This window comes from Eleutherodactylus coqui, chromosome 8, assembly GCF_035609145.1.
Source record: "Eleutherodactylus coqui strain aEleCoq1 chromosome 8, aEleCoq1.hap1, whole genome shotgun sequence".
In the NCBI taxonomy this organism is placed as follows: Eukaryota; Metazoa; Chordata; class Amphibia; order Anura; family Eleutherodactylidae; genus Eleutherodactylus; species Eleutherodactylus coqui.
In genome coordinates, this window is record NC_089844.1 from 79013815 (window position 1) to 79029554 (window position 15740).

Genomic DNA, 15740 nt, shown 5'->3' on the forward strand with positions numbered 1-15740 from the left:
AAGGCTCAGATGCAAGAGAGGAAAAGGTGATGGGAAGAAGTTAAAAAGCTATTTAGAAATGAGCCAGCAAGATTTAAAGGGAAAGTGTATGGCTAAGGAAGGTGAAGTTGAAAACTTGCACAGGAAACTGACAGACACTATAATGACCAACCAGCAGCTGGAGTGGAGGTTCATGCTACTGATGGATGAAGGGGAGGATGATAGCCTTCAGGTGCAGGTGCTGGATTTACTGAAGCAAAATGAAGCCCTCAGTGTTCAGATGCAGAAATGCCATTCTTAGATCCAAGGTCAGTTGTAGTGGATGAGCTACAGAAAAAGATTATAGAGAAGTAAATGGAAGTAAAACAGATGGAAGACGCCTTGGCTCTAGAACGTACTAATTCTGCGAACAATGGAGAAGAACTCAATGGCCTTAGGAAACAGAATGAAGCGCTGGATATTCAGATACAAAAGTACATTGCACAAATACAAGCAAAGCCTTCAGCATCGGTCATTGCTGAGCAGCTACAGAAAACCATTGTAAAAAAGATAAGGAAATAAGGCAGCTGAAAAATGCTGTTGCTCTTGAACAAGCCAATCTTGTAAACAGCATAGAGGAAATAAAGACACTACAGAGAAAACCTATTACTGAAGGCCGAGCTAAAGAAGATTCGGAGACTAGAGAGGTCTATGTACAGACAACAAGTAAAGGTCATGAAGGCCAAGTTGAAGATGGTGAGATGTGTGACAACGGAGATGACCCATGTAGAGAAAAATGGGCTATCTGTGAAGAGAAAGCTGGAGTATGGCCATAGTCCCGAAACACTGACACCTAAAGCTAGAGCCAAGCCATTAAAGTCTGTTGCCGTTCTTGACCTGGATAAGGATGCAGCAGTGCCGGATGAATCAAAGAGCAAAGGAAGAGGACAGAAAATGCACCCCGTTCCAGCCCGGTAACACAGTGAGAGAGACCAGGCGCTATGTAAGAGCATCATTAACCTAATTCCCAGTGCGGACAGAGGGCAGGGAGGGGGACACTTGTACTTTGCGGTTTACATGGTGAGCACTATTACCACTAGGAGTCAAATGGGGAGCACTATGCTCCTAGGGGAGCTGTGTTACTAATGTGGGCCACAGAGGGAGCACTATTATTACTACTACGGCCCACAGAGGGACCACTGTTACTGTGGGTGCCACAGAGTAAATGGGGACACCAAGCTGAATCTTTGGATCTGGATAAGTTGGGGGCAGAAAAGTGGGAAATTAGGTTTAACACTGATAAATGTAAAGTTCTGCACATGGGCAGAGGAAATACATGTCACCATTACACACTAAATGGGAAACCACTGGGAAACACTGACATGGAAAAGGACTTGGGGATTTTTTTTGGAGCAACCAGTGTCAGGCAGCTGTGCCACAGCAAATAGGTTCATGGAGTGCATCAAAAGAGGTCTATGGGCACATGATGGGAACATTGTTCTTCCTCTTTACAAGTCACTGGTCAGACCACACATCGAAGATTGTGGACAGTTCTGGTCACCGGTACTCAAGAAGGACATATCAGAGCTTGGTTGGATACAAAGACGGGCAACTAAAGTAATAAATGGAATGTGCGAACGACAATACCCAAAAAAGGTTATGAAAATTGGGGTTATTTCATTTAGAAAGACGACGGCTGAGGACAATACAGAGATCTCTCCCATCATTTATTTATACCCAGGACTATGACTGTAACAAGGAAGCATCCTCTACCTCTAGAGGAAAGAAGGTTTCTACACTGACATAGAAAGGGGGTTCTTTACTGTAAGAGCAGTGAGACTATGGGACTCTCTGCCTGAGGACGTGGTGATGGCGAACTCACTAAAAGAGTACAAAAGTGGCCTGGATGACTTTCTTGAGTGATACATTACATGCTATAGTAACTGAATACTCCAGAAGGGTTATTGATCCAGAGACTATTCTGATTGCCAAATTTGGAGTCAAGAAGGATTTTTTTCCCCCTAAAATGAGAAAACATTGGCTTCTACCTCATGAGGTTTCAAGCCTTCCTCTGGATTAACATTGCAGAATATTAGACTGCTCTGGATGGACGAGTCTTTTCTCAGTCTTATGCTCAGACCATTCCCTTGCTTAGCAATGCAATGCATGGCCAAAGGAGCAATTTTATTATTTTGTCCTGTTTTAGCAAATCTCTGTAGCCGCCACTTCTAATAATTTATATAATACCCAGGACAATCTACAGGAAATAAAAAGGAAGATTAGGACCATGTAAAACATATCTGCATTTGTCTAAAGGTCCGGTTTTATCACAATGTCTCTTTCATAGGAGATCATCACAACTCTGCTTACTTCATTTTAGCTACTTTCAGCTTGAAAGGATTTGATTCTGAAAAACGTCTTCAAAGCTTATCGATATCTAGACATCAAACAATGTCTTTCCTGGAAAATACATACATATTCATCCAGTGTAGGATCATTTGGATAGATGCAGAATGCACAACACATCTCAAATAGGCTAAGTTCTTGAGTCATGGACAAGGTTAAAAACAAAAAGACTGTAAACAGAGAGAAACAAAACTTTACTGATTATTGTTTTAGACACCTGACTGAATGCCATCGACTCTCTAAAGTCACCTTGAGTCAATGCCTGGTGATAAGGGTGGTTCGCACCTGTTATCTCGATTTAAGCCCCCTCCCCCAAAAAAAGAATGCCATTCACCTATTATCCATTATAGTGACAGATTCACAATGATGAGATTATATTATATTGGTGGCCTATTCCGCAAACCCCTTTTAGCGGTCCAAGGCAGATGAAGCTGATGCCAGTACACTCCAGTTCATTGCTAAAGGAGCTATGTTGCATATCCATCTTTTGGGACATCAATGAAGCAAGAAGGGGTAGCGGTCAGTGTGAGCTGTCTGGATAGCAATTCACCGCCATGGCTTCAAGCTGGCATTTTAGAGCAGCCATCAAAGTTCATTGTCTTCACTTTGCAGAATTGGCCAGCACATATCATATCATCATTGTGAATCTGTCACTATAATGGTCATTGGAGGAGCGCAATCCTAATGACAGGTTCTCTTTATAGGGCTAAAGGGGCTATTTCAGAAGGTTGCACCCATACTATTTCATTTGCTTATATATAAAGTATTAGAAAGCACAGTTGATTACTTATTAGGCTATGTTCACATCCCATTAAGAACTTCCATTCAGCATGTACTACGGAAACAGCTTGGAGTGGATATACCAAATGTAGTCATAGGGCTCCATTAACCTGAAAGAGGCAAAAATAATAATGTCCTTTCAGCCTCTTTTGAGGCAGTATATGATCATATCTTTTTTTGTGGTATGGAATACCATAGTAGACTGCATTATTTCGTCCAAAGGTAAACAGTAAAAAATGCAAAATATCGAATGGCATGCCTTTTTTTTTTTACAATGGAAACCAGTGACCCATTCTATTGTACCCCTACATAAAACAATCTTCTTGATGTATATTTCCAATGGGAGCTTTCAGCATGGCTGCATTGGGGACCTTGGGCAAATCAGTAAACCCGATTTTTACTCCCAATGACTTTAATGAGTCGGAATCAACTATCTCAATTCACAACAATTTTCATGAAATCAGCCTGATACCGACACAAACTAATTAATCCACTAATCACTTATAACTAATCTTCGACACCTTTCAGAGCAATGATCCAGCAAACAAATGTTTGGATGAACATTTTATTACTGACTGTCACGCCCGTGTAACAAATCTTTAGTTAGAGATGACACAGTGTGATTGCTATTCTTTATGTCTTTTATAGAGGGATCAGAGAAATGGATAAATTGACCTCTCCAGGGACAATGATCTAATAAATTAGATTTTTGGAGCTTTCGACAAATAGGGCAATTAGTCATCCAGCCAAACTGGATATTTACATTACAACAAGCACCATAATACACCAAACTTTTATAGGTTGGTTGGGCTAGAATTTCTTTTTCTATGTAAGGAGCAATTATTATTGCTTTAACTCTCCTAGACCATTACACAGGTAAGATTCATACACTGCGTCCATCAAACCTTGTAAAGTATGAAGACCATTGCAGTATAATTGCTCTTAAAAAGGTTTTCCAGGGATTTAACTATGATGCCCTACCCTCAGGTTAGGTGATCAATAATTGATCATCAGGGGTCTGCCACTCCTGACTCCTGCCAACCTCAATGAGAAGCTGGAAGTGTAATGGAAGGCACACTCCCATTGCCTTCAATCACTCAGCTCCCACTCCAATGCAAATGTCCAGTTCGGCTGCATTGACAGCGGGTTAGAAGATCTACTGAGCGGAAATCGCAAGTGGCAGACACCTTTTGATCATCTATTAAACTCTTATAAAACCCAGCCTTTTCATCCACTAGCTACCAACCCCCTTCTTTCCAACGTCAGCACTGTGAGCTAAAATTTTGGGCACCTCTCCTGGTTCGTCTCCTGGTGCATGAAGAGTCCACTGGTGAAGTCAAAGTGTTTGCGTCTTGCTTCAGGGCACATGCACTAGAAGACATGCCAGGAGAGGTGTTTGATATTGCAGCTGACTTCAGAAGGAAAGAGGGTGACAACTAGTGGATGAAAAGGCCAGGTTTGACAAGAGGCATGCTGACTTGGAGCTGCAAGGGTGACACCTCTTTGACTTAATGTGGCGCTTTTGCATTTCGAGTGCACTGCAACAAAGGTAAGTTTTTTGGTTTCGGGATAATCTCACCATTCACCTAAAAATAGGTATCTTATGCTGCTACTACACTGCTTTACACTGTGGAGCAATCTAATCTAATATATATTTGGCTTAGTGTGTCCTTTGTCGGTTTGTAAGCAAAATAGTGCCACTATGTAGTTGGATGACCACATGACACGCCAAGGCATTTATATATGGTGGCCAATAGAGGGGGACTTGACACCTAATTGTTTACACTGTATAGGACACTGTGGCCAACCATCACCAGTTGGGGGGTGGAGGGTTGAGAGAGAACGATGCCGTGCCACCCACTCACCAGTGTAGTGGAGAGTGGCCCCTATTACACTCAACATCAGCAGCCACATCAAAGCGCTATACAGGAATGTACAGCAAGATGTGGGTAAAACCAAGCAAGTGGAAGGAGTCATTTCATCCAAAATCATTCCAGTATGCCCGCAGCTCTTACACTAACCTGCACATTTGGCTCAGCTACTTCTACTTCCCCAATCTGTTGCCCGCCGCTCCTGCTGCATTCAGTGCCCACATTGAAGCGCTGTATGGGGATGTACAGCATGATGTGGGTGGTCCAAAGCCATGGGGCAGTGCTCACTGGCTTTTGTGCCCAGTGGTTCTTGTAGCGTTCAGCGCCCCCTTTGAAGCAGGAATGTACAGCATGATGTGGGTACTAGCAAGCAGAAGGGGGTCCATGCTTAGCAACTCCTGTGACAAGCGGTTTCTATAAACAGCGGTTCATGCTACCCAAGCAGGGGGAGGGTGGGTGATGGAGGATGCTCACCTCCTGGTGCCCAGTAAAATAAAAGATTTTGAGTTCACCTTTGCAGGAAAGATTAATGAAAACTAGAGACAAAGTATTTACCTGGAATCTTCTTTAAGATGAATATTTTAATGAGATGCGCTAGGAATAAAAGAAAATCCTGCGGAGACTTAGGAAAAATTCCTACAGTGTCTACGAAAGTAGGTCAGCGGGGCAACACGCAAAGGGACCTCCACATTGACTGGGTATTTTATGTATTCAGATTAGCTGATGCCTTTGTATTACAACTATTATTCCTAATTCTACTAAGTAATTTTTGTGAGCATGGAGATTGATATATATGTATAGAGTGTAGTCGTTGTCCTGGCACAAGGACTCTGCCCATACATGGAGGCATTTTCTATTACAGTCACCGTCCTGGGACGGGCTGTCTACTAGGCTACCTCTATGCTGGTGACTGGTTCCCTTTAAAGTGATAATGATAGCACCACAGCTTGTATGGGAAACAAATTCTATCTATGACATATAAATCAGAACTTATCTGGTAACTATGACAACTTCTGTGTGCGTATGTTACAGCAAAAATATAACTTCTCAAAAGAGGGGGCACATTTCTCCTCCCTATCTACACAGCAGAGCAGTATAAGCACCGAAGAACAAATGCATTGACTTAATCTGTTGACACCTTATACATCATACTGATTTTAGAAGGAAGCCTATCACCTACATTTTTTCCTAATTAAATCCAGATAGGGACACATTTTCCATTTTTCCAATCTGTTTTATTATCTATATGTATTTTTTAAGTCCATTGTCTGCTTATGACTGTGGGGGGGGGGGGGGGGGCATCTTAGCTGAACTGCAGTTAAGAGCATTTAAAAATGCTTTACAGCATCCCGATAGACCATAGACATAATAGACAGGTGTTTACCTATGGACTTCTATGGAAGAGTATTCTAAGCATGTTCTGTGATCTGGGCAGAAGTTATTGTGCAGGAAGGGGAGGAGGTGAGCTGTGACCGGCACCTATTTTGAACTGTGAATCCTGTGTTATCTATATGTATATAGGTGATACCTTTAATTGTAATCCTGCCTGTGATGATAAGGAAATGACTGCTGAAAAGGTTTCTCTACAGAACACAAAGTGTTTGACTATTATTAAGCTTAGTGGTCAGTGTGAAAATTGCAGAATTTTATTATATTAGCAAAAATTTTGAAAAAAAATCACCAAAAGTTTAATAAAAATATGGTTAATAGAGATGAGCGAGCACCAAAATGCTCGGGTGCTCGTTACTCGGGACTAAATTTTCGCGATGCTCGAGGGTTCGTTTCGAAGAACGAACCCCATTGAAGTCAATGGGCGACCCGAGCATTTTTGTATATCGCCGATGCTCGCTAAGGTTTCCATTTGTGAAAATCTGGGCAATTCAAGAAAATGATGGGAACGACACAGCAACGGATAGGGCAGGCGAGGGGCTACATGTTGGTCTGCATCTCAAGTTCCCAGGTCCCACTATTAAGCCACAATAGCGGCAAGAGTGCCCCCCCCCCAACAATTTTTACTTCTGAAAAGCCCTCATTAGCAATGCATACCTTAGCTAAGCACCACACTACCTCCAACAAAGCACAATCACTGCCTGCATGACACTCCGCTGCCACTTCTCCTGGGTTACATGCTGCCCAACCCCCCCCCTGCACGACCCAGTGTCCACAGCGCACACCAAATTGTCCCTGCGCAGCCTTCAGCTGCCCTCATGCCACACCACCCTCATGTCTATTTATAAGTGAGTCTGCCATGAGGAGGAACCGCAGGCACACACTGCAGAGGGTTGGCACGGCTAGGCAGCGACCCTCTTTAAAAGGGGCGGGGCGATAGCCCACAATGCTGTACAGAAGCAATGAGAAATCCAATCCTGTACCACCTCCATCTGGAGCTGCACACGTGGGCATAGCAATGGGGAACCTATGTGCCACACACTATTCATTCTGTCAAGGTGTCTGCATGCCCCAGTCAGACCGCGTTTTTTTATAAATAGTCACAGGCAGGTACAACTCCGCAATGGGAATTCCGTGTGCACCCACAGCATGGGTGGCTCCCTGGAACCCACCGGCTGTACAAAAAATGTATCCCATTGCAGTGCCCTGGACAGCAGAGCTAACATCAGATTAAATGCAGGTGGGCTTCGGCCCACACTGCATGCCCCAGTCAGACTGGGGTTCTTTATAAGTAGACACATGCAGTTACAACTCCCTGTGGACCCACAGCATGGGTGGGTGCCAGGAAGCCACCGGCGGTACATAAATATATCCCATTGCATTGCCCATCACAGCTGAGGTAATGTCATGTTAAATGCAGGTGGGCTTCGGCCCACACTGCATGCCCCAGTCAGACTGCGGTTCTTTAGAAGTGGACACATGCAGTTACAACTCCGTGTGGACCGACAGCATGGGTGGCTCCCTGGAAACCACCGGCGGTACATAAATATATCTCATTGTATTGCCCATCACAGCTGAGGTAATGTCATGTTAAATGCCGGTGGGCTTCGGCCCACACTGCATGCCCCAGTCAGACTGGGGTTCTTTAGAAGTGGACACATGCAGTTACAACTCCGTGTGGACCGAAAGCATGGGTGGGTGCCAGGAAGCCACCAGTGGTACATAAATATATCCCATTGCAGTGCCCAGCACAGCTGATGTAACGTCAGCTGTAATGCAGGTGGGCTAAAAATTAATTTGATTACACTGTAGGCGAGGGCCCAAAAAAATTGGTGTACCAACAGTACTAATGTACCTCAGAAAAATTGCCCATGCCCAACCAAGAGGGCAGGTGAAACCCATTAATCGCTTTGGTTAATGTGGCTTAATTTGCAACTAGGCCTGGAGGCAGCCCAGTTAAAATAAAAATTGGTTCAGGTGCAAGTTTCAACGCTTTAATGAGCATTGAAACGTATAAAAATTGTTTACAAAAATTATATGACTGAGCCTTGTGGGCCTAAGAAAAATTGCCTGTTCGGCGTGATTACGTGAGGTTTCAGGAGGAGGAGCAGGAGGAGGAGGATGAATATAATACACAGATTGATAAAGCTAAAAGGTCCCCGTTTTTGATGGTGATAGAGAACGATGCTTCCATCCGCGGGTGCAGCCTACGTATTGTTTAGGTATCGCTGCTGTCCGCTGGTGGAGAAGAGAAGTCTGAGGAAATCCAGGCTTTGTTCATCTTGATGAGTGTAAGCCTGTCGGCACTGTCGGTTGACAGGCGGGTACGATTATCCGTGATGATTCCCCCAGCCGCACTAAACACCCTCTCTGACAAGACGCTAGCCACAGGACAAGCAAGCACCTCCAGGGCATACAGCGCGAGTTCAGGCCACGTGTCCAGCTTCGACACCCAGTAGTTGTAGGGGGCAGAGGCGTCACGGAGGACGGTCGTGTCATCGGCTACGTACTCCCTCACCATCCTTTTACAGTGCTCCCGCCGACTCAGCCTTGACTGGGGAGCGGTGACACAGTCTTGCTGGGGAGCCAGAAAGCTGTCAAAGGCCTTAGAGAGTGTTCCCCTGCCTGTGCTGTACATGCTGCCTGATCTCCCCTGCTACCTGGCCCTCGGAACTGCGCCTTCTGCCACTAGCGCTGTGGGATGGGAATTTTACCATCAGCTAGTCCGCCAGCGTCCTGTGGTATAGCATCACTCCTCCTCGGGTATGAGAGTGGAAAGGTTCTCCTTATACCGTGGGTCAAGCAGTGTGTACACCCAGTAATCCGTAGTGGCCAGAATGCGTGTAACGCGAGGGTCACGAGAAAGGCATCCTAACATGAAGTCAGCCATGTGTGCCAGAGTACCTGTACGCAACACATGGCTGTCCTCACTAGGAAGATCACTTTCAGGATCCTCCTCCTCCTCCTCCTCTGGCCATACACGCTGAAAGGATGACAGGCAAGCAGCATGGGTACCCTCAGCAGTGGGCCAAGCTGTCTCTTCCCCCTCCTCCTCATGCTCCTCCACCTCCTCCTCACCGCGCTGAGATATAGACAGGAGGGTGCTCTGACTATCCAGCAACATACTGTCTTCCCCCGCCTCCGTTTCCGAGCGCAAAGCGTCTGCCTTTATGCTTTGCAGGGAACTTCTCAAGAGACATAGCAGAGGAATGGTGACGCTAATGATTGCAGCATCGCCGCTCACCATCTGCGTAGACTCTTGAAAGTTTCCAAGGACCTGGCAGATGTCTGCCAACCAGGCCCACTCTTCTGTAAAGAATTGAGGAGGCTGACTCCCACTGCGCCGCCCATGTTGGAGTTGGTATTCCACTATAGCTCTACGCTGCTCATAGAGCCTGGCCAACATGTGGAGCGTAGAGTTCCACCGTGTTGGCACGTCGCACAGCAGTCAGTGCACTGGCAGATTAAACCGATGTTGCAGGGTGGCAGCATCCGTGTGGGACTTGCGGAAATGTGCGCTGAGCCGGCGCACCTTTCCGAGCAGGTCTGACAAGCGTGGGTAGCTTTTCAGAAAGCGCTGAACCACCAAATTAAAGACGTGGGCCAGGCATGGCACGTGCGTGAGGCTGCCGAGCTGCAGAGCCGCCACCAGGTTACGGCCGTTGTCACACACGACCATGCCCGGTTGGAGGCTCAGCGGTGCAAGCCAGCGGTCAGTCTGCTCTGTCAGACCCTGCAGCAGTTCGTGGGCCGTGTGCCTCTTCTCTCCTAAGCTGAGTAGTTTCAGCACGGCCTGCTGACGCTTGCCCACCGCTGTGCTGCCACGCCGCGCGACACCGACTGCTGGCGACGTGCTGCTGCTGACACATCTTGATTGAGAGACAGAGGTTGCGTAGGAGGAGGAGGAGGAGGGTGGTTTAGTGGAGGAAGCATACACCGCCGCAGATACCACCACCGAGCTGGGGCCTGCAATTCTGGGGGTGGCTAGGACGTGAGCGGCCCCAGGCTCTGACTCTGTCCCAGCCTCCACTAAATTCACCCAATGTGCCGTCAGGGAGATATAGTGGTCCTGCCCGCCTGTGCTTGTCCACGTGTCCGTTGTTAAGTGGACCTTGGCAGTAACCGCGTTGGTGAGGGCGCATACAATGTTGCGGGAGACGTGGTCGTGCAGGGCTGGGACGGCACATCGGGAAAAGTAGTGGCAACTGGGAACCGAGTAGCGCGGGGCCGCCGCTGCCATCATGCTTTTGAAAGCCTCCGTTTCCACAAGCCTATACAGCAGCATCTCCAGGCTGATCAATTTGGCTATGTGCACGTTTAACGCTTGAGCGTGCGGGTGCATGGCGGCGTACTTGCGCTTGCGCTCAAACACTTGCGCTAGCGACGGCTGGACGGTGCGCTGAGAGACATCGGTGGATGGGGCCGAGGACAGCGGAGGTGAGGGTGTGGGTGCAGGCCAGGAGACGGTAGTGCCTGTGTCCTCAGAGGGGGGTTGGATCTCAGTGGCAGGTTGGGGCACAGGGGGAGAGGCAGTGGTGCAAACCGGAGGCGGTGAACGGCCTTCGTCCCACCTTGTGGGGTGCTTGGCCATCATATGTCTGCGCATGCTGGTGGTGGTGAGGCTGGTGGTGGTGGCTCCCCGGCTGATCTTGGCGAGACAAATATTGCACACTATTGTTCGTCGGTCGTCTGCACTCTCAGTGAAAAACTGCCAGACCTTTGAGCACCTCGGTCTCTGCAGGCTGGCATGGCGCGAGGGGGCGCTTTGGAAGACGGTTGGTGGATTATTCGGTCTGGCCCTGCCTCTACCCCTGGCCACCGCACTGGCTCTTCCAACCTGCCCTGCTGCTGCACTTGCCTCCCCCTCTGAAGACCTGTCCTCAGTAGGCTTAGCAAACCAGGTGGGGTCAGTCACCTCATCGTCCTTCTGCTCTTCCTCCAAATCCTCTTTGCGCTCCTCCCTCGGACTTACTACAATTACTACTACCTGAGTGATAGACAACTGTGTCTCATCATCCTCCTCACCCACTGAAAGCTCTTGAGACAGTTGCCGGAAGTCCCCAGCCTCATCCCCCGAACTCCGGGAACTTTCCAAAGGTTGGGCATCGGTCACGACAAACTCCTCCAGTGGGAGAGGAACCATTGCTGCCCATTCTGGGCAGGGGCCCGAGAACAGTTCCTGGGAGTCTGCCTGCTCCTCAGAATGTGTCATTGTAATGGAGTGAGGAGGCTGGGAGGAAGGAGGAGCAGCAGCCAGAGGATTCAGAGTTGCAGCAGTGGACGGCGCAGAACTCTGGGTGGTCGATAGATTGCTGGATGCACTTTCTGCCATCCACGACAGGACCTGCTCACGCTGCTCATTTTCTAATAAAGGTCTACTGCGTGGACCCATTAATTGTGAGATGAATGTGGGGACGCCAGAAACGTGCCTTTCTCCTAATCCCGCAGCAGTCGGCTGCGATACACCTGGATCAGGAGCTCGGCCTGTGCCCACACCCTGACTTGGGCCTCCGCGTCCTCGCCCGCGTCCACGTCCTCTAGGCCTACTCCTACTCCTCAGCATGGTGTATTACCAGTAGTGCAGAAACAGAATGCTGTAATTAAATGTGCCGCTTATTGGCCTGTGGTTGGAGGCTGACTTCGCTTACGGAACGCACAGCAGAGCCAGGAAAGAATTTTGCGCAAGCCTGCTGTAACACTTAGCTGGCTGCATATTAATTAGGACTACTACCCCCAGCAGAGACGCAGTACACTCAGGACGGTCACAGGCAGCCCAAATAGATTTTTTTGTCCCAAATTTTTTTGGAAAAGCCCACTGCCTATATAGGCAGTATATGTCTTTCACCTTTTTCACTGTCCCTGCCTCAGCACTACTGGCCCTATACTATGTAAAATTACTGCAGACTGAGGACGCAATGCTCTGCACGGCCGATATGCGAAAAAAAAAAAATGTGCAACACTGCAAACAGCAGCCTCAACAGTACTGCACACGGTCAGATGTGGCCCTAAGAAGGACCGTTGGGGTTCTTGAAGCCTAAAATACTCCTAACACTCTCCCTATAGCAGCTCCAACACGATAGCACTTTCCCTCAGCTATGTCAGAATGCATCTGTGGTGAGCCGCGGGAGGGGACGATTTATATACTCGGGTGACACCTGATCTCGCCAGCCACTCACTGCAGGGGTGTGGTATAGGGCTGGAACATCACAAGAGGAAGTTGTAATGCCTTCCCTGTCTTTCTATTGGCCAGAAAAGCGCGCTAACGTCTCAGAGATGAAAGTGAAAGTAACTCGAACATTGCGTGGTGCTCGCCTCTAGTAACGAGCATCTCGAACACGCTAATACTCGAACGAGTATCAAGCTCAGACGAGTACGTTCGCTCATCTCTAATGTTTAACAAAAATATGAGTTATGTAATAGATCATTTTTTGATGACACATCTGGTTTCAGTTGAGCTCATCAGTCAGCGTTCATGGTGATCATTATGGTAACTTGATTCTATACTGAATGGACACTGATTCACTTTTGACTAATTCTGAAAAATATCCACAGTCTGAGCTGATTTACGCAAAATGTATAAGGAATGTATCTTCTATGTAATGGATTATTCCAAGATGCAAACTAAAGCTGTGCGAAAACTGCTGACTCGATGTCACACTTGCAGATTACTGGGTCATTGGGGCAATTTAGCCGTCATGTAAAATTAGTACTTCAATAGACGAAAATGGTAAAAGATGCTCAAACAAGTCAGTCCTGCTACAGTAACACAGCATTGACACAACATATGTGATAAATATTTGCTCATTACTTCTCTAATAACAGGGATGCAGGTTGTTTATGGTAAAAAGCACCTGCCCTGGTATGGGGGATGTATAAGGACTGTTTGTGCCTTAATGACCGACTCGTACTTTAGTTCTTTTCATCATTGCATTCCTACAGCCATAACTTTAGTCAACATGGCCGTATGAGGGCTTGTTTTTCGCAGGACAAGTTGTTTTTTGTAGTGGTATTATATGACTTTAGTGTTATTGCATAACTTTTTTGAATTTTTTTATTAGGGGGATTGGGGAAAAAAATGAAATTCCAGAAATAACAATATTCTCTGTGTCGCCATGATTCCAGTGATAAAACGTTTATTCAAATTTTTATGCTTTGCTATTTTTGCACACTAAAACCATTTTTTTTTTTACGTTTCTTTCTTTTGTATTGCCACGTTCCAAGAGCCATATAACATTTTTGTATTTTTATTGATAAAGATTGTAAGGGATTAGTGTCAGGATAAGGTAGCAGCCGGGCGTCCACGGCCAGAGACAGTGACACAAGGAAATAAAGTTCTTTAGTCCAGGTTTCGCCTGGGTTTATTGCAGCAACAACTAAAGTAAAAACAGGCCTTAACTCCAGGCCAACAGAAATGAACACCTGCTCGTCTGAGCCTTCACTATACATAGGTCGGTCCTGACTTCTCACTTTGTAAATACTGCTTGCTGGGCACAGCCTGTCTGGTCCTCAGACCTGCAGAGGTCTCAGCACACTCTCCCCAAGACCTGCAGGCCCAGACTTTATAAGGCCTGGTATCAGCCTCACCTGGTATGTGGGAGTGGTCATCCCACCCTTCGCTTTGACCACTCCAGGAAAAGCCGGCCCGGACTATTCGGCTTGGAGCCACTTACAAACTACAACATGTCAGTAACTTAGTGTTACTGACACACAAATCGATATTGGTCCCTGCGCTGAGCCAATGAGAGGCAGCAGTCACTCACCCATTCATGAATTCATGAATGGGTGTGTGAGTGAGATCTGCCTTTGATTGGTCAGGCTGTGACCAATTAGAGGCAGCTCATTCAGCAGGCGGGGATTTTAAATCCCCGCCTGCTGAATACTACTCACAGCTGTTCAGAGCAGTTCAGGAGGACTGCCGCCGGCCGCGCTGAACTCCGTCTGCCGGGACCAGGTGAGTATATATATATTTTTTTATTTTTACACATTTCTGGATGAATTGCAGGGAAGGGCTTATATATTTAAGCCCTTCCCGACAATTCATCCAGCGATCGCCGGCAGCCCATTGCTTTCAATGGAGCTGGCTGTATTGCCGGCTCCATTGAATTCAATGGGCTAACATCGTTCTGCCGGGACAAGGTGAGTATATATTTTTTTTATTTTTACACATTTCTGGATGAATTGCAGGGAAGGGCTTATATATTTAAGCCCTTCCCGGCAATTCATCCCGCGCTCGCCGGCAGCCCATTGCTTTCAATGGAGCCGGCTGTATTGCCGGCTCCATTGAATTCAATGGTCAGTGCTCGTTTAATCGAGACGAGTACCGCGTGGTGCTCGTCTCGAGTAACGAGCATCTCGAGCACCCTAATACTCGAACGAGCATCAAGCTCGGACGAGTATGCTCGCTCATCTCTAATCATTATGCTTGAGAAAAGGAATCTTGCCGAAATATCGTAACTTATATATGTGGGGTGATGTGATTGAACCTGCAATATTCTTATGGACCTCTTCCGTGATGCTGGGATCCTCTTTGCACATACACATATGTAATTACTAATTACATGTTTAGCTCAAGCTGTAATTATATGCTGACCCATAGGAAGCAAACCCCCCCCCCCACACACACAATTTTGCGCCAATTTGTCCTCATGTAAAAGTAAAAAAAATACTTCTTGACTCCAAACATGGTAATCAGAAAAATGTAATGCAAAATGAGATGTGGCCTCCCGAGAATGCCCGACTCCCACCCAAAAGTAGCTGACTACAGTAGTGGTAGACGCATTTTCCTGAACTGATATTTGCAAATTCTAACAAGACCAGAACATTGATTTTCAGCTGCATGGCCAAAAATAAATACTCTCTTGACAATATTCAAGTTTATAAAAAACAAAAGCAACTACTTCTTGACATCTGTATAATTAGGCAGCGTGTGCGTGTAGATATGCTGACTCCAATTTCTCATTTTGTCCTCATGGTACATTTAGTTCAGCTTCTAACATTTCCTAAATAGAACATTTCTTCATAGAACATGTATATTATATACCATACTAAAAGTAATAACACAAGCAAACTGCAACTGTTCACTAATTATTACACAGGGCATATCATTACATATGCTCCAAGGGCTCCTCAGTAAGTGCTTCTATGCAGATATTTCCGAAATTAGATTAAATAGGTATTAGATAGGCAAATAGGCATACTCGGTAAGGCAATATACGAGAGAGAGAGAGAGAGAGAGAGAGCATCGCCTTTTTCGAGTACCTGCTGTCTCAGCCCTGAAGATTTGGGGGGGGCTGCAGGTGTCGAGGGCGGTGTGGGGCAGCGAGGGGGAGTGGGGAG